Below are 25,309 nucleotides of genomic sequence, written 5' to 3'. Positions count from 1 at the left end.
TAATTATGGTTTAGATGCTGCGTGTCATAGAGGCCTGAAGTTCTTTCAAACTGATGAGACTCCCACCAGAAAGACTGAAGAATTTCCTTAGCTGTTTGATAAAAAGACTAAAAGAAATGACCATGGAAGACAAAAAATTTGAAGAAAGTTCCCTAAAAGAAGCAGCATCCTAACTCCAATAAAGCTGAAAAGAACTGAGAAGCAAAGTGATAAAGGGTTTCTTGTGCAACAGTTGTATTTGTTAACTAATATCCTGATTGTAAGAAGCTTCTGAGAGTACCCTTTTTGATGGAAGATTTTTCTCCAGCAGTATTGCAGCAGAACATCCTACATGCTACATTTTGTAATATGCTAGATTTCACTAAAGTGAATGATTTTATGAAATACTCAAAACATTTAGGCATTTCATGCAATGACTGACTGGAGCAGTCCAATCGGGTAACAAAGTGCTTGTTATTCTAGTCATTTCACTAAATGTCTACACATTTGAGTCATTCCACAAAGTGACTTTCTGAAAAAGTCATTTTGCAGTGACAGAAAATTTTAATCGTTTAGTGAAGTGACTGCTTTCACAATGTAACTGCAACATAAACTAAATGTGAGTCTGTGACCACATTTAAGTAAAAGCATATTAATAACAATTTCAAAGAGGTAAGAATATCATCCCCTGTATATGAATATTTATTTGTCTTTATGCTTATATACTTAGGTGTATATATAAATAAAAAGCCACCCTAAAGTTGTAAAAAAATGAAGGAGGCTGATACACAGAACACGTTAATGTCATACAGTATGGAAAATTTCTGTACATACAAAACTCTTAGCCCTTAACTGGATAGTTGGCCTTTAGGGGAGGTAAAGTGATAATTTTTGTCACTTCCGTTCCATATTTAAATGTGTGCTTTCTATATGGCTGGAACAAGATGGGGACATCAAGAGACATGCTGCTTCTAGCATGATGGGATAGCTGCCTCACCTTCCACTATTTGTGTTCCACCACTCTGAATGCCAAACTATAAGGATGAAAATCCTAAGTTCCTCTATAAAATAACTCTTAGATACCTTTCTTAGATATGTTTTGTTGCTTTTTTCAAAATAATCATAGGAAATTCCAAACTCAGCCACCAACAAAACAAGCTTTAATATAAAACAAAACACCCAGTACATATGAAATCACAATGTTGAAATCGCACATCAAATATTAAGTTTTCCAACTTGGAAGAAAGGGAGAATATGCATTACAAGAAGGTTTTAATTATTTGAACAAGTGCTATTAATCCTTCTGGAAATATGACACATTAAGATCCCATGCCAGCAAAGCACTTAGGTATGGTCTTTTCTTTAAGCCGAGAAGTAGACCACTGAACTATATATATACCTGCCTACTAATGTTTAAATTAAGAGAATGGCCTCAGTGCAAATTTGGAAATGTTTATTTTAATGCTGCCCATATAATAATGAACTAGATCATTTCAGCACATAAATGTAAAAAACTGCAAAATGTAATGGCACATGGCAACCATAGCAGTACTACGACAGAGCCAATGACTTGGATGGAATAGCTCTTGTAGTCAAAATTAAATGTATTTTCAAGCTGTTTTATGAACCCATTCCCTCACTATGCTGTCTGAACAACATGCAGTGAAAATAAGTAAGACAACAGACCTCAAATCCCTGATTCAGCCTTGATCAAATCATATGAGCAGTGCTACCAGGGATAATGTAGAAGCAGTTTGCAGTCCGTATTTGGAACTATACTCTGAACTGAATTTTACCATTATGCAGTCTGGTAAATGAATGTAGGCACACAAAGTTTTTAAATGTTCATAAACTCATAGAAGATGTGCTGTATACAGTTTTAATGTTTTTTCATAAGTATATTAAGACTAAGTTATTACCTTATTGTTCATATACTGTCTACTCTGCAAAGAAAGAGGCAGGATCTCTGAACCAGTGCTATTCTGAGATCATGCAATTACCATTGCATTGTAATACATGTGCTTGAAAAGGAAAAGGTAGGATTATGAGAAAAGTGACTTTTCTAAGCGAAAGAAATGTGATAGATAGGCACTGTGAGGATTTTCAGTGAAGCATTTGATGATGTCTTGTAGAAAGCTCTTGAAAAATCTGTGAATGATGGAAGTTCCAAAAGGAAATGTATGCTGTGTAAGGGACTGACAAAAATGAGGAATCCAACAGAAGTGAGAGACAAAATATCCTACTCTAAAAGGATGCATAAGTTTTTTCAGGAGCACTAATGGAACCATTCTTGCTTAGTGTTTTATTCATAGCCTTGAAGTAAAACATAGGAGTATGCCTAGCACATTTCCTGGTGACATGAAACTGAAAGTTGATGTCAATACAAGGAAAGATCAGGATACCGTATTGACAGACTTTGTTGATTTTAGGACTTACACAAGAGACAAAAGGATGAAACTCAATGGGAAAATGCAAGATTGTGCATTTAAACATTTCAAAACTTTTGCAATAATCTGGGGAGGCTGGAAAAGTATAGAGAGCTCAGTGGATCATTGAGCTTCCACAGAAAAGCAAATTAGTAAATGGTGACTGCGATATTAGGTCATACGCAGAAAGGTTTTTCCATTAGGAAACATAAAAATGAAGGAAGAAATAATGAAAACAGGTAACTAATGGTGGTATTGAACGAGGTAACTATGAAACCATAGCTAAAATTTTATATACAACTCTGGCCACTGATGCTCAGGACATTCTTGCATAAGACCTGGCCTGCATTTAGCTGAGCTGATTTTCTCAAAAACATTATAGGTAGAATTACTCAGTCCATTATAGACTTAGTAAGTGGTTTGATAGGTTTTGTGCTTGCTTTGATTGCTAATTTTTTTGACCACTGTGTGGTTGACCTTGGTGCCTAGAATATTAATTTAAATTTGTGTTTAAAAGAGTAGTTTCTAAAAAGATGTCTTCAAAACATAAATCAAATTAGAGGAATGGTTTTTTATTTAAGATTTCCTCAAAAAATCATTTCATCTTTTTCTGTATCTTAAAACTACTTCTTCATTGTGAGTTTATGAACACCTTCTGGAAAACCCACACACACTGAATTCCCCCTTTTGTCAGCTGGGATCTCATTCTCTCCACTTTCCGCAAGAGATGGATCTCAGAGTTAATGCTGCTTTTAGAGTCTTTATCCACAGTTATTTAGACATTTTTCAACTGTTTTAACTCTAAATGAGTGGAAATCTCTATTCCATTCTCTAGGCAGTTATAAGATTTAACAGATTTTCAATTTTTTTTTTTTTTAATCCATTCCTTTTGTACTGCAGTGTAAATGCTGGCTCACTTAGAAACATTAAGTAAAATTTAGCTAAGTGTCTGTCTAAGAATAATGTGTGACTGTATGAAGAAGAATTTTTGGGTCTGATTACGCATCCTATTAGAGTGAGCTTAGTATGATGAAACTTCAGCAAATCCAGTCAGACTACAAATAAAGTCTAAGAATTTTGAATAAATTCAGTGTGGGGGGATGGGGGGGTGGGGGTGTCTGCATTATACAGAACTCTCTGCTATTTATTTTATGGTATCCCTGGAAGAAAAGATGACACCTGTCAGTCATCCCAAACTTGTATTTACCTGAAAACATTTGATAACCTCATGTCCAGCATCAAGCAGCTGTCAGGCTTTCAGTCTTTTTAAGTGTTTGCATCAATTATTCAGGCAATCTACAAAGTGACAAAGAACGCACAGCTCAGTGGATGAAGACCTTTCATGCTGAAAGGTGCATACTGAGCCTCCAAAATGGGCTGAGGAAGGTGGGGTTTGGGAGTTGAGGAGACAGTCTTACCCCTCATTAAATGAAGGAGTTGTTCATTAGTAAATCAAGTACATAGTACATACAAAACAGTACCTAAACTGACAAAGGAAGTGCCATGATATTTTGGTCTGAGAAACCTCAAGACTATGTCCTCAGTAAATTACAAGTAAGTGTGTTTTGGGAGTGAAGGCAGGCAAAAAGAAAAAAAGGTGGGAAGGAGGCGGGGGACAGAGAGAGAGGGAAGGAAGGAAGGAGGGAAGGAAGGAAGGAAGGAAGGAAGGAAGGAAGGAAGGAAGGCAGGCAGGCAGGCAGGCAGGCAGGCATAGGAAGAAAGAAATTTTGAGGGAAAAGATCAAATTTGTGTGGTCCCTCTGGAGAAGTAACAAAAGGAAGTAACCTATAGACACAAACAGCTTCTGGCAGCAAGGAGAGTCCCATTAAAAGACATAACCTACATATTGAGGACGGATAGCACTCTGGTAAAGGCAGTGTTAGGAGACTTCTACATCAAGACAGTGAGACAGGGTCGTTCTGATTTAATTTAGGGCAAAGTAGATGAACCATGGGGGGGTTGTTTTCTTTTTGGGGGGAGGGCTTGTAACAAACTCTCAAAGTATCATTGTCCATTTTATATGTTGTAGACAAACACCTTATCTGCATGAATTCGTAATGACTTCAGAGAAAATGGCCATTGGTGAGCAATGCCTCCCCACTTTCATGTGGAGAATTTCTAAATCAGGGCAGTAGGACACCCTAAGGTTATTAGTGCCCCAGGATATTACTCCAGCTATTAGAGTAATGCTGTCTGACAACAGAGACAGCTCAGGGATTGTTTTATGCCTTGTACCATGAGAGCATGTTGAGGAAGCAATGTCTTACAGTAGTCTGTCATTAAGTTGGGAAGCTCCCTCGCATGGAGTAAAATGTTGGGGAGCTTGCTGTATTTTAGGTAAATGTTTACACTGTGATTTACCTGCTGTTATCTTCCTTTCCTAACATTTTTTCTTTTTTTTTCCTCTTAACTCATTAGCTATATATTACTACTAAGAAACTCTATAGTTTATCAATTCCGTAACTGCAAATTCCTGCAATCCTCACTGTATTTCCCCTTTTATACAATATATACAGGGAGATATTCAAAAGATCATACAGACAGAACAACATGAATTAATTGAACTCAAGGGTTTTGACTCCCTCTTGACCAAAATCTCATCCTTTTCTATTCATTACAGGTGGTTCTTACCAAAACTCACACTGAAATCAGTAAATGCCAGCAAGCAATAGCATTGCGCAATTTTTTAGTTGCAAATGCAATGGAAAAGTAACCAAAAGATAGAAAGCTCAGAAAGTAAATGAAGCTATAAATAATGAAAGGAAACATAGAGCCCCATCAGCAAAGCAGTTAAGTCAACATTGTAACGGCACTTAAGCCACAACAACAACGTTACATATTGCACGTCTTTGTGACCCAGAAGAAGGATACATTTCCTTGATTTTAACTTTCTGTTTGTCTTTGAAAACTAACCACTCATTTGCACCTAAAAAAAAAGAGAAAAGAATCTGTTTTTTCTCATGTTGGTAGCCAAGAAGTCTAGTAGTGTAAAAAAGTTTCCGAATTGAGGCCGTGCAGGAGGAAACAGGAGGCGTGAAAAAAGGAAAAGCTAAAGAAGCAGAATGAGAAAATGATAGCAAATGAAAAGGTGAGGGCATCTGTGATGTGCAATGTGGTCAACTTACCAATACCAGCTTCAGCTTCACTAATGCAGACTAGTAGAGTTATACATCTATAAAAGCTGAAACTAGGACGTAGGCAGGTTGTTTATTGTGAACTGAAGACTGTGTCGCTGAGCCAGTGTGAACCAGGAACAGGACAAAGCCAGTTCCTGGGCTTCATGGAGCTTGTCCACTATGGCTTGACCTATTAGCAGCCTGAGCAGCAGGGGGAAAACTGGCTGAAGAGAAGTCAGAGAAGAAAGATGGCTGAGAGGCACTTACTCTTCACCTGTACGCAGCTTATAAGAGGAGTATTTGGGAAGTTTCTGCCTTTCATTTGAACCAGATATTCTTAGTTTTCATCTTTAAACAATGCCTTACCCTTTTTCAGATCTTCCTAGAAGAGCATTCTGTTTTGTCATGTCTGATGACTAATTCATATTGATGAGTAATAATTCCAGGAAAGAGTCACATGGGTTACAAAGGTTTTCAGTATTGCCTCTGTGAATATCATGAATTTGTAAGTCATTTCTCAACACATAAAATCTGAGACTGGGAAATCAATAATTCAAAGAAGAAAAAAGCTGAAGCGCATGAAACAAAAAAAAATCCTTTTATTTAGATACTGTTTTCCCACATTTATTAACCTTGATTGTAATGCACAAGAGAAACTAGGTCTGCTCTCTCAAATTCTCAACAAAGAATCTTATTAAAACAGAGCCGTAGGAAGTGTGCACAGGGCACAGCGAGGCCGGGGGAGATCAGATCTGATCAGAATCATTGCTTTCCTGCCTGCCTCAGTGCATCCCAGGGCTGTTCAGAGAAAGAAAAAAAATATTTTTTAAGCATAGTAATACAAATACCTCTGAAATGTGGCAGATTTTTTTTCCTTCACTGCAAACCTTTTATGTGCTTTTTTTCACTGATGAGGAACACACAAGGTACATATAAACTCAACAGACTAACAAAACTTGAATTGCAGAAAAAGCAGGTTTTAGAACTTTAATGCATCATTTTCTCCCACAGGTACTCCTTCATCAAATTTTCCTCAAGACCTGTAAATCAGAGGTTTGTCATCACAGTGGTCTCTATAGATAGCTACAGTCTAATTTTTTCACCAGAGAAGGAAATATTAAACTTAAAGACAATAAACCAAAGCTTTTTTAGCTGTGTTGTTTGGTTTTTTCTCCATCTCTACTTGAAAAGAAAACAAACCAAGCTATCAGCCTTAGGGAAAATAAAAACTTTATAAGAAACATGTTATGTTAGGCAAGTAGAAATTTCATCCACTTTCCAAAACTGGACTAATATAAACTGCAGAATTGCATATATCTGGTTCACACAGTCATTTACAGGAAGTCAGGTCATCAGACCACTAAATTTAGACATTCATGCAATGGCACCGAGCTCCTCATTTGTTTGAAGACCTATCTGTGGGTCAAAAGTGCTCAACCTCCACCATGCTAGAACTGTTCTAAAGAAAAAGTGAGTTAACCTGTGCCAGTAAAATAAAATAAAATGAAATAAAATAAAATGAAATAAAATAAAATAAAATAAAATAAAATAAAATAAAATAAAATAAAATAAAATCCTGTATACATCATTCTGTTAATTATCAGTTTGGTGGGTTTCTCAAAGGAAATGAGTCTTATGTTCACAAAAACATTACCAGATATGATATGTCAGATACGTCTGATAAGTCAGATATGTTTATGTGAAAGGAGAACCTGGGTAACATTTAGCCTCCAAACTGCCTTCTCAATCCATGGGTGCCTGTCCTCTAACACACCTGTGAGAGTCCTTTCCAGTCCATTACACACTCTACATCAGCAGCAGTAGCAGCATATTTATTCTGTCTTTGGGCTGCCAACATAGTAAAAACTCCATTTTTTTTTAACTGTCTTATTAGTGGGAACAATCCCCCATTCTCATTCCCCCATTGTCATTGTGTAGGTAGAATAACATTTGCCTCCCCTGCCCAGTGTTTGCAACTCTAAGAAAAGAAAACTCAGGGAACAGAGGTGAGGAATTTCAGTACACAGGGAGAGTGATTGGACAATATCTGTGAGATGTTCATTCTACATTTCATCTCTTTAATTCCCATTTATAATTGGGAAATTAACCTTGGGGAGCTGTTATAGAAAGGAGTGCACAAAATCTGAATGGCAACAGAAAAAGGAAAGGAAAAGAAATTGTGTGGCTTCTCACATTCAAAATAAGGTTGTATAAAAGAGACAGAGAAAAAGAGAGATGCAGTCATTTTTGTGCACCTTACAATGCTTATATGCACTTCCTCCTCTGTCAAAAATGTGCATCCTCTCAGGCTACTCACTTTCACGCTACAGACACAGAGGTCACAGCATGAGAGCAAGGAGACATCTGAGCTAGCACAAAACTGCCTCACTCAGCTGTCAGCAACATTTCAGCCGCGGAGGCTGAGTCACGCTGCTGAGGCCGGGCGACCTTGGTGGGCTGCAGAGCTTGAGGTTCTTCTGCTGGCTCTGAGATAAAACCATGTCTTTTCTGCACACTGCTAATGTGAGGGCACATCCATTAAGATGACAAAGCATTAAACATATGATAATGGAGGTGAAATAGAGAATAAATGTTTTGTTTAAGTATTTACTTACTTACTTTGTAAATTTAGGTCTTCGGGTATTCAACTTTTGGGAGCCTACAGTGAGCTTTCCTGTTGGAGAGGTGAGGTTTTATGGTATTCTTTACAAACTAATGACCTGAGCTTTCAGGCACTTTTAAAATCCATTTTCTACACACCTGTGTGTATACCATACTATAATGTCAATGGAGGTAATTATTTTCACTCTTCAAAGTTAACATAATGACTAGGTGTGATTTGTTATCCATTACTGTGCTTTCTATATAATTCATTGCGGAATTTAACAATATATTTACCCATCTGACTAAATTAATTACGATTCATTAGCAAAATATATAAACAAATGAAATCAGGCACAAAATCACACCTATCTCACTAACGGCTCTCATTTTAATGTTGTGTTGTGCTTGCTGTGATTATCATTTGATGATTTGGGAATTAACCAGTACTAGACTATTAGTACGAGTTAGAATAATACCTTCCCCACTATCTTGATTTACATCTTGCTAATCTTCTAGCCACAAAAATTGTTTTGAACGGTTCCAAAGAAGATCTCAAAATTCCCTAAAAAAATTAATAGCCTTCTGAGCACCCTTCTGACTTACCTGTTTTTCAAACACAGATTTTAAGGACACCTATTAATAAAGTAAGAAGATTCTTATATATAAGTACTTCAAACTACATTGTATAATGTTAACTTATGTCATCCAATGTAATCTTCCAGACTTCTTCTGAATGAATAAATTAAAATATTATAAATAACACTCCTAAAGTAGCTTTTTTATTGGAGACAAAGATCAGTCTAAAGCTGTATAAGATATATTAGATATACAATTAAAATGAGATATCATATATATCATGAGTGCCTCTTTCAACAGCATAGGGCAGAAGGGCACATACAAAGCCATCAGTTCAGAAAGAAAGGTAGATTAACAATACATAATAAAATCAGATAATAAAAGATTTAACGTCTCTACTGCCTTCTCAGTAGATGTTGAAAGCTGATCAAAAAAGGTCATACAATCTGATTTCTCATTCTTAATAAGGACTCAGCAGAAATTTGGATGTCTTAAACTTTATACTCTTATTCTGAGCAAGTAATGTATTATTGCCACTCAATTAAGAATACGTAAAAGTGCACAGAACAAAGGTCTAGGGGAATTTTACAAGTAGTGTGACTAAGATAACAAAAGGTAAATACATTTCCCGAGTGATAGTTCAAAGCGCCTGATGAGAAAGAAGGAAAATTATGATTATCTAATGAAAATGTTTCTTATCCTACCCAGAAAGATTACAAAAGATCAAGGAAAAAGGCATGAGAGATCTGAGCTCAAGTATATGGGTCAGTGCTGAGTTGCATGTGTGTCAGAACTTCACTCGATAAGATTGTTCATTGAGGACAGTTCATTTACTTAACATGCTTTTTCCTCACAACCCATGTAAGTTAAACTATAAGTAATAGTAAAGACGTCATAAATCTCATGTTGTTCACACAGTAAATATAAACTTGATCTCCATCTCTTCTCATTGTCTTCACAGATCTCTCTTGACTTCCAAATTGGAAATGCTGGAGTTCCTTCAGCTGGCAATACAGGTAGCCAAGTAGCTCTTTACTGCTTTGTTGACCCTCTAGTTTAATCTTTTGTGTGGCTTTGCAAACCAATGCACTTCATTAACACAGCACAAGTAAAGTAGTCACCTGCCTTTCCGGAGAACAAAGATGCAAAGGTTTCTTGAATCTTCTTGTCTGGCAGCACTCAGTGGTTTTGGACTAAGAATAGAAAAAGTATGTGTAAGTCTGTTTTAATTTCTGTCCTAGGAAAGCTGAATTTGGGAAGAGGAATAAAATCCATGTTAGCCTTTTTCATTTTAGATCTTTAAAGTTGTGTAGTCATCCAAATGTACCAATGATCTAAACTAATCTGTTTAGCTTTACATTAATAGCTACCAGGAATGACTTTGTATAGTCAAAAGAAACTGACAGACAATTTGAGATGTTCCTATCACTCATCTTGTACATACCATTTGCCAAATGTAAGTGGAGATAGATTTTGCCAGTATTTCCTGTTTCCACTTCTCCAGACTGCATCTGGATTGGTTTATTCCTTCCTACCCATGCATCATGATGGTGTGTGCTCCCTCTCAGGTCTATGAATTTGGTTCATTTCCCTGGACATGCAGTTTTGCTGACATTCAGCTTTGAGCCAAGTATACATTAGCATAATACACTGTCTAAATGCAAGGCATTTTAGTGCTATATCCAGCTGTCTGTGCAGGAATATTCTAACTTTCATTTAAATCAATGTATGTACCTTAATATCTTCAAGGCCAGAGATTTTAGTGTTTCAAGGCCATTAGATCTTCTGTTAGATGGGATGATAATACATCTTTGGCTCACACCACTGGGGTGAGGACAAATGCAACTAGGCTGGGTGAAACCCTAGAAACACACTGTAAGAGTGAACTAAACTTCTCTTAAAAAGCTCTGACGATCATCACTGAACCACAATCCTGGCTTCAGGACAGTATATGTTAGCTTGAGGTACCTGGCTGGCAGGAGCCTATGGGAGGCAGCTCTGAAGGGCAAAGTGGCGCAGAACGGCTGATGATCAAGGACAATCTCCTCAAAGCACAAGGATAATCCATTATAATGTGCAGAAAGTTAAGGAAGAGGGGCCAAAGGCCAGCATGGGTGAACAAGGGACTCATGACTGAGCTCAAATGCAAAAAAGAAGTATTCAGGAGCAGGGAGCAAGGACAGGATTCCTCACAGGAATATAGAGAGGTTGCTCTAGCTTACAGGGGTGGATTTAGGAAAATCATAGCTCAGCTGGAGCTGAAACTAGCAAGAGATGTGAAGGGCAACAACAGGGGCTTCTGTACATACACCACCAACAGAATTAAGACTACAGAAAGTATGGGGCCACTGTTTAATGGGGCCAGAGACCAAATGACAAAAGACACAGATAAGGCTGTGGCTGAAAACAGGCAGCGTGGATTTTCCATCTATCCATGATGTCATTGTTTTCTACAAAGAAATGACTGGATTTGTGAACAAGAGGACCACTGTGGAGGTCATTTACTTTAAATTTAGCAATGCTTTCAGTACAGAATCCCATAGGGTCTTATTGCCAAACTGGTGAAATACAGCTTTGATAGGTGGACAGTGGTACAATGGCCAAGCAGTGGCCAATTTCCAGTAATACTCGGAAGGGGGAATCACACTGAGGCCAACACTGTTTTTTGTTTTTATTAATGACCTGAATGATGAGATGCAATGCATCCCGAGAAAGTTTATGGATAATATCAAACTGGAGGACTGTGGCTGATACCAAACCAACAGCACAGTTGCTGTTCAGACAGACCTTGGCAGTCTGGAGAAATGTGTTGACAGGAAAGTTATCAAGCTCAATCATGGGAAATGCCAAGTCCTGCACCTTGGAGCATTAATCCAAGAACTGGTAGAGACTGGTGGGTGACTGGCTGGAAAGTAGGTTTGCAGAAAAAGACTTGGGTGTCCCAGTGCATATCAAGCTGAATGTGAGTCAGCAGTGTGCCCTGGTAGCAAAGAAAGCAAACCACATCCTGGGCTGTACTGTCAAAAGTGCAGCTAGTGGGTCAAGGGAGGTGACATTCCTCTCTTTTCAACCCTGGTGAGACACATCTGGAGTGCTGGGTCCAGTGCTGGGCTCCCCAGTTTAAGAGAGACAAGGCCATACTGGAGTGAGTCCAGTGGCAGTCCACTGGTCAGGGGTTTGGAGTACGTGGCATACAAGGAGAGGTGAGAGAACTGGGTTTGTTCTCTCTGGAAAAGAGTAGAGTAAGGGAGAAACTAAAGGGAGGGTGTAAAGAATATAAAGCCAGGCACTTTGAAAGTGCACAGCGAAAGGACAAGAGGCAATGGACACAAATTGCAACAAGAGGAAACTTCGTAAGAGAAAAAAGAAAAGGATCTTCATAGTAAGAGTAGTAGAACACTGGAACAGGTACCCAGAGGGGTAATGTAAACTACATCCTTGGACATACTCAAAACTCAGGACCTGTTTTGGCTGGGGAGCTGGACCAGGCTTCCCTCTCAACCTAAATTACTCATGATTCTATCATCTATTTTATGTTATTGCACTGATAACATTATTCTTTAAATTTTACAATAAATAATACATATTATTCTGATATGAGGCAAAATATATTCTAACACAACATATAATGGAAAAAGACAGACTGAATTATTTATAGCTGCAGTTTGATGGAGGAAAACAAGGATGAATTCCTTGGGATTTGATACCAAGACTGGAACCACAAATTATTTTTATTTATTTATTTTAAAAGGGTAGCTATACACTTCATGTTCTAATTCCTAAAAGTTGAAAATGAATATTGAACCATTTTTCATAAAGCAGCTAGTGCGCTGATCAATCCATGAGGATTTTCATTTTCTATTTTAACAGATAACATTCTGGATCTCTTCTTATAGTCATAAAATCCCAGAGAAAAGTTCCCAATGTAGCACATTTACACTTCCTTCTTTCTCAACAACAACAACTTGACACTTAGAATATCATCACATGCAACTGAAACTGTCAAACTATTCCTGTTTCTCTTGCTATTTATGAGTGGTTTTGGAGTGTTCACTGCAAAATTTCTCCATAAAATTGCCTTCAGAATTTTAAGCAAACTCACCATGACTATGCAATGACATATAAGATTTTTTTAAAGGACATTTCAGCAAATAGGCATGCCAGTAATAATAAAATTTTAAAAATGTATTGCAGGTTAATTCTGTGAATTACTTCATGTTTCTTTGCTGAAGAGTCTCCATGGAGATCCTGAGCTTAAGTATGGCGCTCAAAAATTTAAGGAATAGTCAGATAATGTGCTTTTTGTGATGAAGCAGAACAACTTATTTTACAAATGATGAGTAACAAATTCGTATAACAAGTTAATCACAAAAAAGCAGCAAACCCTGTCAACTTAACACATTTCAACAAATAAATCTGAATAAGGAAAACATATATGCTGAGATTGTTCTCCATTCATACACAGTTCATTAACAAAAAAATTACATAAAGTAAACAAATTAAGTTTTGCTGATGTATTTCCCAGGCATTAATTATCATTGTGAGAACATTTACATTAGCAAATAGATTTCTTTAAGAAATATCAGGAACATTGTTAGGTACCAAAGTACACTTCGTGTCTGATCAACAATAAAGCCTGTCTCTACAGCCACTGAGGAACCTATAGTTTTGAGGACAAATTTATCTTTGTTCTTAAAACAGAATTGTATCTTAGCTCATCAGAAAAACCTCATGACTCTGTACTTAAGGCCTTTCATATGTAAAATGAAAAGATTTCTCAAGCATATCTAAAAATCATCTAAATATTTGCTCCCCCGCCTGTTGCCAGCAAATGATAAAAGAATAATGAGAAAAGAGACTGAATACTTTTGCAAACAGAAATAGAGATCCAAGAAATTCTGCTTTCATTGACATAATTAAGGATGAACATGGAAAACTGATTAGTGTAGAACTACATCATCAGCTGTATCATCAGGATACCTGATAAAATATTACATATCATGAATTTTACGATGGATGTGTACTTGACATAAGGTTAGACAACACTATGCTGACCTTTCAGGAGCAATCAGTCTCATAAACTGACTTTCCCCAAAGCAAATATCCTTTAGTCATTTCCCAGAAACCCCAGGATCAATTTCCCATTAGTTCTGAGTCTGGAGTAAAGATTAGAATAGTACTGTTCACCCCATGGAAACATGCTTACAAATTTGGACTATGCATTTTGTCTCCTTCCAGAAGAGAGGTTCCATAGAGTCACGTCATAAAGGCCACCAAGCTTCTCCAATCTTTATAGGTCTATAGCTCTGTCTCCTCTCACCCAGCACTGCTCCCACAACCTCAACACTATTTTGCTCCAACGTTTGTGGAAAGAGAAAAAACATACTGCCTTAGCTATGAAACCCCTATGGTATGCTATCCCTCTGAGACAGAAACAGACATATAACACCCTTGATGTCATGGGTTTAAAGTGCAAGTGCTTCTCTGTATCCTGTGAAATGACAGATTTTCAGAAAAATGTTTCACATGATATAGGAACACAGCAGGTTCCATATAATATTAGACTTCAATTTATAACTGAAGGACTCTTAGATACAGAGAGTTAACATTACTCCAGAACTATTAACATGATTATTTACTAGTATTCTAAATGAAAGTGGTGGATATGCATCTTCACCCTCTTCCTGGTATAAATGTCATAATATGTCCCTTAGCAGTAAACGTGCGAATTTTTATTATATTTCTCTACAGCAACAGAAGTATATAAAATGTGTTGCAAAACAAAGAATGCATCTGAACTCAGAGTAATTTAAAATGTAATTTGGATATGACAGCAACTAACTCTAATGCTCCTGTTTCTTGTGTACACATCTCAACAGGTATGGTAATCTTGTTTTAAAATATTTGTCCTCCTCCATTAACAAAGTTCACCTGTGCCTTTTTTCTTCCAAGGCAGAGAAAGCATTTGAGTAGCATGTATTTGTGAGCTTAATCACAGTCCTTGATAAATCCTCTATATTGAAATTCAACAGACTATGTTAATTGGACCAAACCTTTGTACCACACACATCTCTCTGAACTGATTAGCTGTGAACAAAGTATATTTATAGTTCACAGTTGTGGTGTACATAACCACTCACCCAGCATCAGATCTCTCCTCTGTGGGCTAAAGGACTCCACAATGAACTGCTTTGGTCTCCAAAAACTAAGTTTAATAAAACCTTTCCAGCCATTTCCATATTATTCAGGTTCCCACCACTGTCGATCTTGTTTCCAACTTTAACCCCTTGGAAATCATATGACAGGTAGAACAAATGTTCACAGAGAATTTCTTACACACAGTTTTTTTGTGCTGAGTCTATTCAAAAAATACTACAGAGATACAAAATAATTAATTTCTGGCAATATCCCTCAGAGTTTTCACCTGTCTGAAGGGTTCTTGTGTTTGTATCAAGGTCTCAGTGGAAATTGCCTACTGTGCCTGCTTCTTCAGGTGTTACTCCTGGCAGCTGGGCTGACTCCCTTGCTGTGAAAGTGCATCATATTTGAAAGCAGCTTCCAATACCTACACCTGAGGTAGTCACCTGAGGTTCCAGTCACTATCAATGGATAGCAATAAGACTTACCAGGTATTGTTTTCCTCATCCTAAATAGAAAATTCTAAAATAGTCTAGGTAGATTGTGCCCTCTAAATGTGTATTTTCTCCACTGTCTACAAAGAGACCCTGGGGTGACTCACTCAGATGCCTATATTGCACACATGGTATAAAATCCAGAGTCAGTAGCAGCCCCATTCTTTACAAATCCTCACCACTCCATCTGCAAAGGAGACATTGTGTTTTCCCAGTGAAAGTTAAAACTGTAAAGCTATGTCGCAAGCATGAGAGGAATCCATAAGGTGACACTGCACAGTTCTTAAAATAGCAGATGCCTCCTGGAAAGAGCTACTGGGAGGGATTTACATGAGGAGAAGCTACAGTTTGTTAAAGAAGGATACAGAGTGTGTAGCTAGAAATAGAGTTAGAAGGACTACGGTGTCAGAGGAAGAAGAGGAAAGAAACACTACAACCAGCTCTTCAAAGAGAAGACAGGACAAAAAATCAGATTTCTTATAAATATTTGAAGTAGAGATTAAAGAAAGAAAAAAAGTTAAAGCTTTCTCATGCAAGACTTGGGAGACAGACACAAATAGCTTTATGACAGGCAGAAATGTCAGCCTTTGGACAACTCTGATGTGGGCAGTTAGGAGTACAGCAATGCTGGTAACAGTAAAGCCAAACGCAGAAAGTTGTACTCCACAAGGTAGAAGACCAGAGGAGGAGTTTGTGCCTTAGTTTTCAGGACTGCAATAAGAGGTCAGGCTGTCATAGTGTTGTAACTGAAAAAGCAGAGTTATGTGACAGTTCCAATTCTCTACACTTATGCAAGCACAAGGGTTGCATTCAGGGGGTCATCTGGGTTACAGAATCCAACAGGACATTCAAAAAGCTTTCTGTCCCAGGTAGAGAAAGTAGGTCATATGTTGGTCTTGCTAACACCTCTGGACGTCACAAAAGTTTTCAGGACCCAGGATACGGCAGCTTGTCTCTCTTAGAGCTCTCAAAGTGCATTTGAAGTCGAGTCTCCACAAAGCTCTGTACCAGCTCAGCCAGGGTAGAGACACACAGAGCCATAGCCTCTCCTGACCCTCTTCTGACAGTTTAGCAATGAGTACTCGCAAGGACACCAATTACATTCACCCAATGACACTCCTCTAGGCATCTTAAATTTTCAGCAATGCAGTGCAATTAATTGTGAGGACACACAACACCATAAAGACTGTTGAGTTAGGAGAGATGATAAATGAAAGGGAGGAGTGTTTAAGAGGTATTTGTTGATGCCTTAGCTAAAACCAGATAAAAGTCAGAGGATTTGGTTGACTAGATATACTTCAATGATAAAATGCCTGACTCCTTGTACAATATATTATTAAGGCCTTTTATTATTCTGTGACAATTTAGAAACTCTTAGTCAAGAAGTGAGGTATGATATCAATAAAAAACAGGAAGAAAAAAGAGTATGTGGGTACAGCATATTTTGATGACACCAACAGTTCAGACGAGGAAAACCCTGGGTGAGGTGGGTGTAGGAAGAGATTGCTAATCTGGTTTGAATATTCACACATAGGTGTAGGACAGAAAAGGCTATCTACATAGTAATTTTCAATCCTGCTTCAGCATGAAAGGAAATCATATTATGTGGGGAAGTTGAATAACTGCATATGTGAGTTTTGGAAAAAAACCCACTTGAAATAAGATTGGCCAAGAGACAGAAATGAAAACAAAAACTGTTTGCCCAGGAAAGCTGACTTGATGTTTCTGGAAAAACTGTATACAAACTAATTTTGCTTCAAGAAGGGACAGCTATATAAGGGTATAGAAATATGTTCTCTAAACAGTTGTGCTGGCTGAAGGAAATACGTCCTCCACCACAGCTGCGGGAAAATAACGGAAGATCGGCAAAGAGGATTATAAACACGCTCAAGTGACCTGCAGCTGAGGTGTGGAAAAACACATATATCATGCTAGTTGTTGTTTAGCCTTGTGTGTTGGACAAGTAGAACATCTGTGTTTCAATAACATAGGCCTGCGATAGACTTAGAGGCACCCTATCGAACATGCTTGAGATTCCTGCCCTGCTGTGGGAAAGATCAAAGCACAGTGGTAAACTACTCCTGCGTGAATCCCTGAAATACAAGCGAAAACAGCAGGTTCGGTGATCCTCTAGCATGGGCCAAGCTCCATGGTGCCTGTGTCCCCACTTGTGTGCCTCTTCCCGGGTGCCACTTTGGGGATCCCCTGGTTGGTGAGATAACAAAAATAAATTTACTCTTTGCATTTCATCCATGGTCTTGTGGTTGTTCCTGCGTCCTGCCTGTGCTGGCTCACACAACAGCCCAGATGCATATTGTTGCCCATTTGACAAAGGTAATTGCTGCCATCATGTCTGACAGCATGGATACGTAAATGGCGGGAAGGAACAGGCATATTGCAATTGGCCATTGCCTGTACCAGAATCTTGGAAATCCTGGATTTCTAGTGCTGTTGCTGGAGGGAGAGATGATGGCATGTGGGGTAGCTGCAGCAGAGGCAGAAGCATGGTCTATCCAAGACTCTCTTCCCTGCAGTCTCCAGCTGATATTTTAGCTCTCCATAAGTATCTTATTTCAAATAAGCAAGTTTTGCAAGGCCTAGCTGTTTAACCTAGCCCAATTCGTTGTGACCTGGGAGCTCAGCTGAATTCATCATAGACTGTGTCAGAGTCAGGGACACAACCTAGACTTAAGACAACACATCTGTTCATAGTCTAAGTGTCAGATTGCCATGGTCAGTAGCACAGCTAGTGAACTCCTGATTCATACATGAATAGCTATATATTCATACTATAGCTATACAGGCTTTTCTTTTTCCCTACAGTGTTCTTCTCCTGACTTTTCAGGAAAACTTATTTTCTATCACATGTCTACATTTTGGACAGTCCTGAGGGATTTTACTACAATGCTTTTTTGGAAAAAAAAAGGGGCGGGAGGGGCAGAGATGGTTTTCTTTAGCACAAAAGAAGAAAATAATAAATGTTGATCTGAAGTCCTCAGTGAAAAACCCTATCCATTATGCAAGGAATATCACTGGGATGTTGCTGATTAACAACTAGTGTGTGTTGATTAATTAGGGCACATTTGGAATCCCAGTAGCTGTTTTCATTGGCTACCAGAGATGAGGGTAAGGTAGAAGCACAGTGCTGCCATGGGATACTTAACTGTGTACAACATATCTACAGCACGCTTAGCCCTGAACCCTTCTAAAATGCAACAGCTAGAGAAGTCTTGCCCATAATTACTAGGGAGATTAAAAAAAAACATGAAACCATCAATGGAGATGACATTCAGATGAATGTCAATGTCAGTACCTGTGAAGGGGGCACCTGTGCACCAACTATCTGCTCCTGGACTCCATTGCCGGTTCCCGTAGTCCTTCTGCTAGCTCTCATTTCATGCACAAGCCTTCCCAAAACTACTAGTGACACTTCCTTCTGTACACAGGCCATGTATATACTTTTGCTTCAAACAGACAAGTTTTGACAGACAATTACTCTAGGATGTTTGTGCCCCTCCAAAAAGAATGATGTAGAATATGTTTGATACATCCAGTCTTGACTAAGCCCAGTCAATTTCAATTTTTCAGATTATAGTTATCTATTAGTTATTTATTCCAAGGTCTTTTTCCAGTTTACTGAAAATATTATTTGAAATATATCCGTTTTTCTCCTCTGCAAGACCATTCTTGAGTTTTAATAATTTTTCTCTGACACCATTTGATGAAACCAAGATTTTCCAAGTGCTTGGTTTCAATTACTTATTTGTAGAGCAGAGGTAAGAGCATTTTCCAGCCTCGTAGTTGTGTATTATAAGGAGTAATAAATTAACAATTAAATTGTAATTAATAATAAAAAAATAAATGAATTCTGTACAGGGGAACTCTTATGAAGATTACTCTTCTTCTATCTACTTTGCCCACCTAAACAAAAGCAAAAATAAATGTTTGATAACGAATCATTCATTTCATTCAGGTTGTTTAGAAGAAATTCTTATATGAGAGAATGTTCAAAGTGACAGAACAAAAAGAATCAGTTTCAATAAAAGCCTCTTCACCATCATCAAAGTAACAGGATTTTGATGTGACTTCATCCACCTCAGTTACTTTTTAGTTCTCAGTGGATTTTTTTAATAAATAAAAAACAGCCCAAGAGCTCTCACAGCTGAGACTTAGCTTGCAGAAGCTTGTTCAGCTTCCCACATGTGGGACATGGTACAAAACACTTAATTGGAGTGCTGACATGGGTTACATGCCTATGATTAGAATTCTGCTGCCATCAAGAGCATTTTTCTTTTATAGCAGATCACAGACATCAGTAATTGGATTATTGTTATGGCGAATTTTCACTGAAGCAGTAATTTCAGCTCCTTCTATATGGAGAAGTCTCTAAGTAACAAATTACACTTTACTTACTCTTTTTGTTATGAATTAAATCAGTGTATTTGATTCTAATGTTGATGTTGCTGGCCACTTCTTGCAGAAAAATTTCAGTGAGTTGACTGCAGAGAGCCTCATTGTCACAACAAGGGGTGAAACTGCCTGTGCTCTCTTTTTAAAACCATAATTTTGGCAGCATTATTTTGCTTTTACAAAAAGAAATTTCACGTGTAAACGCACTATTACTGGAGAAATAAACCAAATCAAATCAGAGCAAATTTGTTTTGTTTTCTTCTGTCCTGAATGTCTGTGACTCAAGGGAATGATTTCCAGCTTTATTATGTTTTGTTGTAGGGAAAACTGATTGGATGCAGAACAATCTCTTTCAAACCATCAAAACAAGCACCAGAGCTTGAGGAAACAGGCACCTCACCCCTGCTGCGTAAACTTCATCTGGGCTCATCACCCACGGCACTTTTTGTACACTGCAAAGTCAGTTAATTACCTTAAACACGTGACACGGTCCTCACTCTTTGTTATTAGTGATCTAAAATCAGAGCAATTCATTTTAGGATTTTATTAGCAAATGCTGTGCATGTCTTCCCTTACGTTAGGACAAAATCCTGGCTACTCTTAAACAGCACCTTCAGTCAGGAGACTACTCCTAGGGTGGTCACATATCAGGAAGAAAAAAAGACAAGACAACAGCAACAGAAAAGATGGTACACGTTCTCTTTCCACAGATTGAAAACTGAGGCATAGAGGAGGAAAGGGATTCACTGAATCACTCAGTTGCTGATGGAGCTGGAATGAAGCCTGGTATCCTGGCTTTCCACATAATGTCTTACCTACCAAGCCGGTCAGAGTTTCATCCATCCTCTAATGAATTCTTTGTTCTCCAAAATTTTAGTAAACATAAAGATATAGAAGAAAGTTACCATTTAAAACTCAGTTCAGATAAATTTGAAATGTTGCTGATGCTAGCTAACTTCTGCCCCTTACTCATCTCTTGGCTAAATGTGTTTATCCACATAGCATCAAAGTCTTTTCCTCAACACCAGCAAAAGTAAGAAAAATAGTCACTCTTCCTGGTGCATTTCAAAAGTTAATCACATCTAACATAATTTATGATTGCTTTTCTAATGGTAGCTGATCTTCCAGCCCAATCACCAGAATGACGCCACTGCCACTCCTGCTACTTGACTTCTCCACCAAAGCCCAATCTTCATGTAACCCTTTAAGACGAGAACCTGCAAAGAAGGGGTAGAAGCAAAGCATTACCACAGGCAGGCCCTCACCTCAGAAATTCAGCCCTGTGAGATTTGTCATACACAGCACCTGAACCCCATTCTGGCAACGTTAATTTCAAAAGATATGAATCATCCCTCAACTTACCTTGTATTAATATTAACGGGAAGGTTCCCATAACATTCAGCTGTTTGCAGTCTGATTGCCTTCAAGGACGTCTTCCTGGAATCTGGCTGCTTCACAAATTCAAAAGTTCAGTTCAGAAATTTGGAAGTTCAGACATTTCTATCATAGTGCCAGAGCCAAGCTTGCATCTGGAGCTTCTGAAATAATGGATTTTGTGTCACATTAATGAGAGGAATGTGAGTGGTGTGGAGACCATGTAGTTGTAAACACACTGTTATCTAGTAATATTGAGATATTCATGGTTCCATTTCAACAGTGGTCTTTCTGAACATAGGTCACAGTACTGATCTCTGTAATATAATAACAGCCAGCTGGAATAAAAAGAATATAACCAAATAAAATGAAGTGTTCCAACAAAGGCCTTTGAGTTATAGCTACAGAAAATAGATCAGGCTGGAAGATCATGTCACAGAAGCTTGCAAAAGCTTAGGACAGACTGAGCAACAATGTGTATTAAGGTAGTTTGCACCAGTAATATGCCGAAAGCTTTGCAGAATGTTAACTAAAAAATAGGAACAAAAAGCAAAACACAGGTGGAACACAGTAGAGGAGAATGTGGCACTGAGGTCACATGTACAGTTTCAAAATCACCTAGGAAAATGATGAAAGCAAATGATGGTACAGTCTGTGATAAATATCAAATGGTATCTGTGGAAGGAAAGGAAAATAAGGAATTTGGAGAATAAACTAAAAGCTGGGATTCAGAACAGCACAAACATGCAGACAAAACGGACCAGATGGCCCTTTTCTCTTTCTGTCATAACTTACGTTCTTGGAACCTGCAGAGCATAAAACTGATTTGGGAGACAAAAATTCCTCCTGTCTCAATTGACAGTCATTGATGCTTCTGGCTTTATTTGCTCCATTTCCTATCCCCAGTAATTACAGACCATAAAGACACATCTCACCTCATGCCCTGTGTGGGAGGAATCGACTTACAGAGATAATAATTTCAAATGTAAAATGACAATAAAGAAAGGACTAGCCTGGATCTTTAGGCTCAGGCTGGAACAAGGAGTCTTGCATAAATAAACCCACAGTGGCATTACTCCTGGACGACATGCTTCCCCCTAACCAGGATGGCATTTTCCTGCTGGTCACAGTAACCACCGCTGTAATTATTGTTTATGACGGGGAGCATCAACAACCGGTGATCACACTGACTGAGTTTTCATGGCTCACTGAACAGGTCTGAAATACATTTGAGTTGGTGACCTGAAATATTGTGTATCTCCCCACCTGGAGAGAAGCTGTGGATATGTCAGTACCATGGGGTACATATATCCCAGATGTCATGTATAGACAGCTAAAATTTTCCCATTTCAGTTCAGAAAAATAACACAGGTCATGGTAAAAGCTCTGAGATTCCCTCCTACAGGTTAAGAAGTCCCCTTTTAGACATACACCTGTTGAAATTTGTCTGTATTACCCTCAGTGTAGGAAACATTTTCTGCGATTACAAATTAAAAGCTTATTACGGACATTAGCAAAATTCTTTGGAAATACAGGACAAGCATATAGCTATTAACTAAGCCATCTCTTAAAGAACTGCATCCTTCTAAAAAAACAGCAAGTGATTTGGTGACACTTTTGCCCAGATGCCAAATATTAAGTTCAGCAGAGAAAAAGTTTTCCCTGTGAGAAAATCAATATAGCGATCTTCATGTGTGCTCCTGTGTGCTCGCGTGAGTTCCTTCACCTGTTTCCTCCATTACCAGGGTAGAGAAAGGTGGGCAGGAAGGAGCTCTCCTATGCAATACCGTGGTCTTTTTGCACTGAGAAAAAAATGTTACGAAAGTAAAGTATCCAGCTGTGTACCATCCAAACTTGTCAAGCTTGACACAGCCAAGTGGCTCCCATGCATACTAAGAGCACCATGCCAGAACCCAGGGTATTGGCATCTAGATGTTGTAATGACATCTCTGTGGATATAGGTTACCGGCATGTTTAATAGCGTACTGCCGTTTAGGACAGTTCTTTGTCTCCTCATTGTTACACTGAGCTGCCTAATAGTGGATTACAGCATGTGATAACTAAATCCTATTGTACTTCAGACTTCCATGCAGGATCCATTAAATGAAAAAGTAGCTGAGTTTATCCTCTGTTAAGCAGGTGCACTTATAATTCTGTCTAAGGAAGCTCACAAACAGCAATTAGAGGAAAAAAAATGAAGATGACGGAAAGCTGTTGGAATACATATTCTTCTACTTTAAATGAATACATTCCTGGTAATGCTTGTTCGAGTTTAACCATTTCCATGAGCACGGAATTTGGTGAATGGGTTGAAAGCATGTACGGTCTGCAGACTTTGCATCATGAACAAGCTCAAGTTGCTTATGACTATTTAAAAGTAGAATTTGCATAATGAAATAACAAGGGTTGGGAAAGAGGGAAATAAATCAAGTGTGTATATAAATACATATATACATGTGTGTGCATATATAAATATATATATATACGTGTGTGTGTGTGCTTAATGGTTTGTATTGCTATATTAAACTATCAATCACCTGCAAAATTATTTCTGTATTCAAAGACATCTTTGAAAAATGAAACTATGAAGTATCATAAATCCATTCACGAAATCAGTGAAAATAGATAAGTCATTTGCAAATTTCCTGCAGTGCAAATTTTGCCTTTCATGTCTCCAAAAAATATTAGTAACTGTGATCACAAGGACTGAAGCACATGGCCTTCATTTTATCTTTCTTTTCCACTAGGACATTCCCTTTGTGAAGGAAAATGACACTTTTCACATTCTACACTCTAGCTGCAAAGCAATCTTTAATGGGCACTTATGCCCTATTGAAACTGATATGACACCTTATGAGCAGGCATTATGCCATCTAGACAGATGGGTATGAGTGTAGGTGCAAGGTATGCCAGAGAACAGTGTGTGCATCAGGGTTGTGTGGAAGGGCCAGGCTCCTCTCCAGAGATACTGAAAGGGCAGTCTGTGCCGATTATCGGCACTTTTATGAGGCCGGGGTATGTCATCACCATTCCAGTTTGGCCCTGCATTAACAATGAAAACGCAAAAACATATTTCAAAGCCATTTTAAGTGAGCTTTTGGCTTTCTGAACTCATGATGAGGGGAGAAAAGAGATATTTTCCCCTTTTGGCACTTTGCTGGAACCTCTCAATTAGTCTTATCCAAAATGTTTCAGCAGTGCTGTCGAGTTTCCTGCCAAAAGCCAATGCGTGACCTTCTATTAGCTTGTATACCATGAAAACCCTTTTGCCACCATGGGTCTTATTTACATTTTGCACAATGGTAGACTCTATTAAATCTGTTACTGAAAGTAAATGGGGATGAAAAATTACCTCCTTTGTTTATCACTAAATAGTTCACAATTAACACTGAACTGCAAATGAGGAAATAATGTATCTCTTTGAGGAAACCATATGCTTTGTGTTTTAAAGTACTTGTGGTAATACTGGTGGAATAGTTAATGTACAATGAATGCAATCTACTGACTAATACAGAGTATTTACAAGGGCAAATAGTCAGGATAACTGCTCTTCTTAAATGACTATGCAACCTAACATGATAATGTTTGGACAATTATCTGAATCTAGTCCAACTTTTTCCTTTCTTCTTCCCCTCCTGTAGCTGTTGTTATGTGGAGTGCTTATGCAGAACCCCACTGATGATGGCAGATCTAACAGTCGCCATTCATTCAGAATTGTTGTGAGAAACCGTCCAGTCCTTCCATGGAACAGAAAGATGAGATAATGGAAAACATCACCAGAAATTCTGGCACATGCAGAATGGGCCTGCAGTCTTGAAAAAAACAGAAAAGCTGTATTGGGAGATGGATAAAAAACAAGTTACTGAGCTCTGCTTATACATTGCAGCGTGCATGGAAAGCAGGCACCAGCAGCACAGCAATGACATTCAGAAAAGTCAGCAATGTTGTCCAGGGAGCGGGGTGTGCTCCCTGAAAAAAATAAATAGGAATTGTTGGCTTGTACACTGCCTGGAATTTCACTGAGAAAAGATATTGCTGCCTGATGTTTTCTTCCTACTTTGTTCAGAGGAGCAGGACCTTTTGTACATTCAGGACTGCATAAAAATGCTGGAATCCATCACTGCTTTCTCATTCTGGCAGACACAACTTGCTTTGCTTTGATATTTGATCTAATCAGAAGAAACCAGACTAA

This window comes from Gymnogyps californianus, chromosome 1, assembly GCF_018139145.2.
Source record: "Gymnogyps californianus isolate 813 chromosome 1, ASM1813914v2, whole genome shotgun sequence".
Classification (NCBI taxonomy): domain Eukaryota; kingdom Metazoa; phylum Chordata; class Aves; order Accipitriformes; family Cathartidae; genus Gymnogyps; species Gymnogyps californianus.
The sequence above is the reverse complement of the archived record's forward strand: the minus strand, read 5'-3'. Positions refer to the sequence as shown.